The sequence below is a fragment of the Myxocyprinus asiaticus genome, chromosome 2 (assembly GCF_019703515.2).
Source record: "Myxocyprinus asiaticus isolate MX2 ecotype Aquarium Trade chromosome 2, UBuf_Myxa_2, whole genome shotgun sequence".
NCBI classification, from domain to species: domain Eukaryota; kingdom Metazoa; phylum Chordata; class Actinopteri; order Cypriniformes; family Catostomidae; genus Myxocyprinus; species Myxocyprinus asiaticus.
The window spans coordinates 65,659,292-65,669,363 of record NC_059345.1 but is presented as its reverse complement, the minus strand read 5'-3'; positions in this window follow the sequence as shown (position 1 = coordinate 65,669,363).

Genomic DNA, 10,072 nt, shown 5'->3' with positions numbered 1-10,072 from the left:
TAAATAATCATCAGTACTGTTTAGTATCAGTCAAATGCTGACCATTAAAATATAGAATAAATAAAAATAAAATAAATAGCTTAATAAACATCAGTACTGTTTAGTGTCAGTCAAATGCTGACCATTAAAATAAAGAAAAAATAAAAATAAAATAAATAGCTAAATAAACATCAGAACTGTATGTTTATTATCAGTCAAATTCTGACCATTAAATGAAATAATAAATAAAAATAAAATAAATAGCTAAATAATCACCAGTACTGTTTAGTATCAGTCAAATGCTGACCATTAAAATAAAGAATAAATAAAAATACAATAAATAGCTTAATAAACATCAGTACTGTTTAGTGTCAGTGAAATGCTGACCATTAAAATAAAGAATAAATCAAAATAAAAAAAAATAGTTAAATAAACATCAGTACTGTATGTTTAGTATCAGTCAACTTCTGACCATTAAAAGAAATAATAAATAAAAATAAAATAAATAGCTAAATAATCATCAGTATTGTTTAGTATCAGTCAAATGCTGACCATTAAAATAAAGAATAAATAAAAATACAATAAATAGCTTAATAAACATCAGTACAGTTTAGTGTCAGTGAAATGCTGACCATTAAAATAAAGAATAAATCAAAATAAAATAAATAGCTAAATAAACATCAGTACTGTATGTTTAGTATCAGTCAACTTCTGACCATTAAAAGAAATAATAAATAAAAATAAAATAAATAGCTAAATAATCATCAGTATTGTTTAGTATCAGTCAAATGTCTGACCATTAAAATAAAGAATAAATAAAAATACAATAAATAGCTTAATAAACATCAGTACTGTTTAGTGTCAGTCAAATGCTGACCATTAAAATAAAGAAAAAATAAAAATAAAATAAATAGCCAAATAAACATCAGAACTGTATGTTTAGTATCAGTCAAATTCTGACCATTAAAAGAAATAATAAATAAAAATAAAATAAATAGCTAAATAATCATCAGAACTGTTTAGTATCAGTCAAATGCTGACCATTAAAATAAAGAATAAATAAAAATACAATAAATAGCTTAATAAACATCAGTACTGTTTAGTGTCAGTCAAATGCTGACCATAAAAATAAAGAAAAAATAAAAATAAAATAAATAGCTAAATAAACATCAGTACTGTATGTTTAGTATCAGTCAAATTCTGACCATTAAAATAAATAATAAATACAAATTAAATAAATAGCTAAATAATCATCAGTACTGTTTAGTATCAGTCAAATGCTGACCATTAAAATAAAGAAGAAATTAAAATAAAATAAATAGCCAAATAGACATCAGTACTGTATGTTTTATATCAGTGAAATGCTGACCATTAAAATAAAGAATAAATAAAAATACAATAAATAGCTTAATAAACATCAGTATTGTTTAGTGTCAGTCAAATGCTGACCATTAAAATAAAGAAAAAATAAAAATAAAATAAATAGCTAAATAAACATCAGTACTGTATGTTTAGTATCAGTCAAATTCTGACCATTAAAATAAATAATAAATACAAATTAAATAAATAGCTAAATAATCATCAGTACTGTTTAGTATCAGTCAAATTCTGACCATTAAAATAAAGAATAAATAAAAATACAATAAATAGCTTAATAAACATCAGTACTGTTTAGTATCAGTGAAATGCTGACCATTAAAATAAAGAATAAATCAAAATAAAATAAATAGCTAAATAAACATCAGTACTGTATGTTTAGTATCAGTCAACTTCTGACCATTAAAAGAAATAATAAATAAAAATAAAATAAATAGCTAAATAATCATCAGTATTGTTTAGTATCAGTCAAATGCTGACCATTAAAATAAAGAATAAATAAAACTACAATAAATAGCTTAATAAACATCAGTACTGTTTAGTGTCAGTCAAATGCTGACCATTAAAATAAAGAAAAAATAAAAATACAATAAATAGCCAAATAAACATCAGAACTGTATGTTTAGTATCAGTCAAATTCTGACCATTAAAAGAAATAATAAATAAAAATAAAATAAATAGCTAAATAATCATCAGAACTGTTTAGTATCAGTCAAATGCTGACCATTAAAATAAAGAATAAATAAAAATACAATAAATAGCTTAATAAACATCAGTACTGTTTAGTGTCAGTCAAATGCTGACCATAAAAATAAAGAAAAAATAAAAATAAAATAAATAGCTAAATAAACATCAGTACTGTATGTTTAGTATCAGTCAAATTCTGACCATTAAAATAAATAATAAATACAAATTAAATAAATAGCTAAATAATCATCAGTACTGTTTAGTATCAGTCAAATGCTGACCATTAAAATAAAGAATAAATTAAAATAAAATAAATAGCCAAATAAACCTCAGTACTGTATGTTTTATATCAGTGAAATACTGACCATTAAAATAAAGAATAAATAAAAATACAATAAATAGCTTAATAAACATCAGTACTGTTTAGTGTCAGTCAAATGCTGACCATTAAAATAAAGAAAAAATAAAAATAAAATAAATAGCTAAATAAACATCAGTAATGTATGTTTAGTATCAGTCAAATTCTGACCATTAAAATAAATAATAAATACAAATTAAATAAATAGCTAAATAATCATCAGTACTGTTTAGTATCAGTCAAATTCTGACCATTAAAATAAAGAAAAAATAAAAATAAAATAAATAGCTAAATAATCATCAGTACTGTTTAGTATCAGTGAAATGCTGACCATTAAAATAAAGAAAAAATAAAAATAAAATAAATAGCTAAATAAACATCAGAACTGTATGTTTAGTATCAGTCAAATTCTGACCATTAAATGAAATAATAAATAAAAATAAAATAAATAGCTAAATAATCATCAGTACTGTTTAGTATCAGTCAAATGCTGACCATTAAAATATAGAATAAATAAAAATACAATAAATAGCTTAATAAACATCAGTACTGTTTAGTGTCAGTCAAATGCTGACCATTAAAATAAAGAAAAAATAAAAATAAAATAAATAGCTAAATAAACATCAGAACTGTATGTTTATTATCAGTCAAATTCTGACCATTAAATGAAATAATAAATAAAAATAAAATAAATAGCTAAATAATCACCAGTACTGTTTAGTATCAGTCAAATGCTGACCATTAAAATAAAGAATAAATAAAAATACAATAAATAGCTTAATAAACATCAGTACTGTTTAGTGTCAGTGAAATGCTGACCATTAAAATAAAGAATAAATCAAAATAAAATAAATAGTTAAATAAACATCAGTACTGTATGTTTAGTATCAGTCAACTTCTGACCATTAAAAGAAATAATAAATAAAAATAAAATAAATAGCTAAATAATCATCAGTATTGTTTAGTATCAGTCAAATGCTGACCATTAAAATAAAGAATAAATAAAAATACAATAAATAGCTTAATAAACATCAGTACTGTTTAGTGTCAGTCAAATGCTGACCATTAAAATAAAGAATAAATAAAAATACAATAAATAGCTTAATAAACATCAGTACTGTTTAGTGTCAGTGAAATGCTGACCATTAAAATAAAGAATAAATCAAAATAAAATAAATAGCTAAATAAACATCAGTACTGTATGTTTAGTATCAGTCAACTTCTGACCATTAAAAGAAATAATAAATAAAAATAAAATAAATAGCTAAATAATCATCAGTATTGTTTAGTATCAGTCAAATGTCGACCATTAAAATAAAGAATAAATAAAAATACAATAAATAGCTTAATAAACATCAGTACTGTTTAGTGTCAGTCAAATGCTGACCATTAAAATAAAGAAAAAATAAAAATAAAATAAATAGCCAAATAAACATCAGAACTGTATGTTTAGTATCAGTCAAATTCTGACCATTAAAAGAAATAATAAATAAAAATAAAATAAATAGCTAAATAATCATCAGAACTGTTTAGTATCAGTCAAATGCTGACCATTAAAATAAAGAATAAATAAAAATACAATAAATAGCTTAATAAACATCAGTACTGTTTAGTGTCAGTCAAATGCTGACCATAAAAATAAAGAAAAAATAAAAATAAAATAAATAGCTAAATAAACATCAGTACTGTATGTTTAGTATCAGTCAAATTCTGACCATTAAAATAAATAATAAATACAAATTAAATAAATAGCTAAATAATCATCAGTACTGTTTAGTATCAGTCAAATGCTGACCATTAAAATAAAGAAGAAATTAAAATAAAATAAATAGCCAAATAGACATCAGTACTGTATGTTTTATATCAGTGAAATGCTGACCATTAAAATAAAGAATAAATAAAAATACAATAAATAGCTTAATAAACATCAGTATTGTTTAGTGTCAGTCAAATGCTGACCATTAAAATAAAGAAAAAATAAAAATAAAATAAATAGCTAAATAAACATCAGTACTGTATGTTTAGTATCAGTCAAATTCTGACCATTAAAATAAATAATAAATACAAATTAAATAAATAGCTAAATAATCATCAGTACTGTTTAGTATCAGTCAAATTCTGACCATTAAAATAAAGAATAAATAAAAATACAATAAATAGCTTAATAAACATCAGTACTGTTTAGTATCAGTGAAATGCTGACCATTAAAATAAAGAATAAATCAAAATAAAATAAATAGCTAAATAAACATCAGTACTGTATGTTTAGTATCAGTCAACTTCTGACCATTAAAAGAAATAATAAATAAAAATAAAATAAATAGCTAAATAATCATCAGTATTGTTTAGTATCAGTCAAATGCTGACCATTAAAATAAAGAATAAATAAAACTACAATAAATAGCTTAATAAACATCAGTACTGTTTAGTGTCAGTCAAATGCTGACCATTAAAATAAAGAAAAAATAAAAATACAATAAATAGCCAAATAAACATCAGAACTGTATGTTTAGTATCAGTCAAATTCTGACCATTAAAAGAAATAATAAATAAAAATAAAATAAATAGCTAAATAATCATCAGAACTGTTTAGTATCAGTCAAATGCTGACCATTAAAATAAAGAATAAATAAAAATACAATAAATAGCTTAATAAACATCAGTACTGTTTAGTGTCAGTCAAATGCTGACCATAAAAATAAAGAAAAAATAAAAATAAAATAAATAGCTAAATAAACATCAGTACTGTATGTTTAGTATCAGTCAAATTCTGACCATTAAAATAAATAATAAATACAAATTAAATAAATAGCTAAATAATCATCAGTACTGTTTAGTATCAGTCAAATGCTGACCATTAAAATAAAGAATAAATTAAAATAAAATAAATAGCCAAATAAACATCAGTACTGTATGTTTTATATCAGTGAAATACTGACCATTAAAATAAAGAATAAATAAAAATACAATAAATAGCTTAATAAACATCAGTACTGTTTAGTGTCAGTCAAATGCTGACCATTAAAATAAAGAAAAAATAAAAATAAAATAAATAGCTAAATAAACATCAGTAATGTATGTTTAGTATCAGTCAAATTCTGACCATTAAAATAAATAATAAATACAAATTAAATAAATAGCTAAATAATCATCAGTACTGTTTAGTATCAGTCAAATTCTGACCATTAAAATAAAGAAAAAATAAAAATAAAATAAATAGCTAAATAATCATCAGTACTGTTTAGTATCAGTGAAATGCTGACCATTAAAATAAAGAAAAAATAAAAATAAAATAAATAGCTAAATAAACATCAGAACTGTATGTTTAGTATCAGTCAAATTCTGACCATTAAATGAAATAATAAATAAAAATAAAATAAATAGCTAAATAATCATCAGTACTGTTTAGTATCAGTCAAATGCTGACCATTAAAATATAGAATAAATAAAAATACAATAAATAGCTTAATAAACATCAGTACTGTTTAGTGTCAGTCAAATGCTGACCATTAAAATAAAGAAAAAATAAAAATAAAATAAATAGCTAAATAAACATCAGAACTGTATGTTTATTATCAGTCAAATTCTGACCATTAAATGAAATAATAAATAAAAATAAAATAAATAGCAAAATAATCACAAGTACTGTTTAGTATCAGTCAAATGCTGACCATTAAAATAAAGAATAAATAAAAATACAATAAATAGCTTAATAAACATCAGTACTGTTTAGTGTCAGTGAAATGCTGACCATTAAAATAAAGAATAAATCAAAAAAAAAAAAATAGTTAAATAATCATCAGTACTGTATGTTTAGTATCAGTCATCTTCTGACCATTAAAAGAAATAATAAATAAAAATAAAATAAATAGCTAAATAATCATCAGTATTGTTTAGTATCAGTCAAATGCTGACCATTAAAATAAAGAATAAATAAAAATACAATAAATAGCTTAATAAACATCAGTACTGTTTAGTGTCAGTCAAATGCTGACCATTAAAATAAAGAATAAATAAAAATACAATAAATAGCTTAATAAACATCAGTACTGTTTAGTGTCAGTGAAATGCTGACCATTAAAATAAAGAATAAATCAAAATAAAATAAATAGCTAAATAAACATCAGTACTGTATGTTTAGTATCAGTCAACTTCTGACCATTAAAAGAAATAATAAATAAAAATAAAATAAATAGCTAAATAATCATCAGTATTGTTTAGTATCAGTCAAATGTCGACCATTAAAATAAAGAATAAATAAAAATACAATAAATAGCTTAATAAACATCAGTACTGTTTAGTGTCAGTCAAATGCTGACCATTAAAATAAAGAAAAAATAAAAATAAAATAAATAGCCAAATAAACATCAGAACTGTATGTTTAGTATCAGTCAAATTCTGACCATTAAAAGAAATAATAAATAAAAATAAAATAAATAGCTAAATAATCATCAGAACTGTTTAGTATCAGTCAAATGCTGACCATTAAAATAAAGAATAAATAAAAATACAATAAATAGCTTAATAAACATCAGTACTGTTTAGTGTCAGTCAAATGCTGACCATAAAAATAAAGAAAAAATAAAAATAAAATAAATAGCTAAATAAACATCAGTACTGTATGTTTAGTATCAGTCAAATTCTGACCATTAAAATAAATAATAAATACAAATTAAATAAATAGCTAAATAATCATCAGTACTGTTTAGTATCAGTCAAATGCTGACCATTAAAATAAAGAAGAAATTAAAATAAAATAAATAGCCAAATAAACATCAGTACTGTATGTTTTATATCAGTGAAATGCTGACCATTAAAATAAAGAATAAATAAAAATACAATAAATAGCTTAATAAACATCAGTATTGTTTAGTGTCAGTCAAATGCTGACCATTAAAATAAAGAAAAAATAAAAATAAAATAAATAGCTAAATAAACATCAGTACTGTATGTTTAGTATCAGTCAAATTCTGACCATTAAAATAAATAATAAATACAAATTAAATAAATAGCGAAATAATCATCAGTACTGTTTAGTATCAGTCAAATTCTGACCATTAAAATAAAGAATAAATAAAAATACAATAAATAGCTTAATAAACATCAGTACTGTTTAGTATCAGTGAAATGCTGACCATTAAAATAAATAATAAATCAAAATAAAATAAATAGCTAAATAAACATCAGTACTGTATGTTTAGTATCAGTCAACTTCTGACCATTAAAAGAAATAATAAATAAAAATAAAATAAATAGCTAAATAATCATCAGTATTGTTTAGTATCAGTCAAATGCTGACCATTAAAATAAAGAATAAATAAAAATACAATAAATAGCTTAATAAACATCAGTACTGTTTAGTGTCAGTCAAATGCTGACCATTAAAATAAAGAAAAAATAAAAATACAATAAATAGCCAAATAAACATCAGAACTGTATGTTTAGTATCAGTCAAATTCTGACCATTAAAAGAAATAATAAATAAAAATAAAATAAATAGCTAAATAATCATCAGAACTGTTTAGTATCAGTCAAATGCTGACCATTAAAATAAAGAATAAATAAAAATACAATAAATAGCTTAATAAACATCAGTACTGTTTAGTGTCAGTCAAATGCTGACCATAAAAATAAAGAAAAAATAAAAATAAAATAAATAGCTAAATAAACATCAGTACTGTATGTTTAGTATCAGTCAAATTCTGACCATTAAAATAAATAATAAATACAAATTAAATAAATAGCTAAATAATCATCAGTACTGTTTAGTATCAGTCAAATGCTGACCATTAAAATAAAGAATAAATTAAAATAAAATAAATAGCCAAATAAACATCAGTACTGTATGTTTTATATCAGTGAAATGCTGACCATTAAAATAAAGAATAAATAAAAATACAATAAATAGCTTAATAAACATCAGTACTGTTTAGTGTCAGTCAAATGCTGACCATTAAAATAAAGAAAAAATAAAAATAAAATAAATAGCTAAATAAACATCAGTAATGTATGTTTAGTATCAGTCAAATTCTGACCATTAAAATAAATAATAAATACAAATTAAATAAATAGCTAAATAATCATCAGTACTGTTTAGTATCAGTCAAATTCTGACCATTAAAATAAATAATAAATAAAAATAAAATAAATAGCTAAATAATCATCAGTATTGTTTAGTATCAGTCAAATGCTGACCATTAAAATAAAGAATAAATAAAAATACAATAAATAGCTTAATAAACATCAGTACTGTTTAGTGTCAGTCAAATGCTGACCATTAAAATAAAGAAAAAATAAAAATAAAATAAATAGCTAAATAAACATCAGAACTGTATGTTTAGTATCAGTCAAATTCTGACCATTAAATGAAATAATAAATAAAAATAAAATAAATAGCTAAATAATCATCAATACTGTTTAGTATCAGTCAAATTCTGACCATTAAAATAAATAATAAATAAAAATAAAATAAATAGCTAAATAATCATCAGTACTGTTTAGTGTCAGTCAAATGCTGACCATTAAAATAAAGAAAAAAATAAAAATAAAATAAATAGCTAAATAAACATCAGAACTGTATGTTTAGTATCAGTCAAATTCTGACCATTAAATGAAATAATAAATAAAAATAAAATAAATAGCTAAATAATCATCAGTACTGTTTAGTATCAGTCAAATGCTGACCATTAAAACAAAAATAAATAAAAATACATTAAATAGCTTAATAAACATCAGTACTGTATGTTTAGTATCAGTCAAATTCTGACAATTAAAATAAATAATAAATAAAAATAAAATAAATAGCTAAATAATCATCAGTACTGTTTAGTGTCAGTCAAATGCTGACCATTAAAATAAAGAAAAAATAAAAATTAAATAAATAGCTAAATAATCATCAGTACTGTTTAGTATCAGTCAAATTCTGACCATTAAAATAAAGAAAAAATAAAAATTAAATAAATAGCTAAATAATCATCAGTACTGTTTAGTATCAGTCAAATGCTGACCATTAAAATAAAGAATAAATAAAAATACAATAAATAGCTTAATAAACATCAGTACTGTTTAGTGTCAGTCAAATGCTGACCATTAAAATAAAGAAAAAAATAAAATAAAATAAATAGCTAAATAAACATCAGTACTGTATGTTTAGTATCAGTCAAATTCTGACATTAAAATAAATAATAAATAAAAATAAAATAAATAGCTAAATAATCATCAGTACTGTTTAGTGTCAGTCAAATGCTGACCATTAAAATAAAGAAAAAATAAAAATAAAATAAATAGCTAAATAATCATCAGTACTGTTTAGTATCAGTGAAATGCTGACCATTAAAATAAAGAATAAATAAAAATATAATAAATAGCTAAATAAACATCAGTACAGTTTAGTATCAGTCAAATGCTGAACATTAAAATAAAGACCAAATAAAAATACAATAACTAGCTAAATAAACATCAGTACTCTATGTTTAGTATCAGTCAAATGCTGACCATTAAAATATATAAAAATACAATTAATAGCTTAATAAACATCAGTACTGTTTAGTGTCAGTGAAATGCTGACCATTAAAATAAAGAATAAATACAAATAAAATAAATAGCTAGATAAACATCAGAACTCTATTTTTAATATCAGTCAAATACTGACCATTAAAATAAAGAATAAAT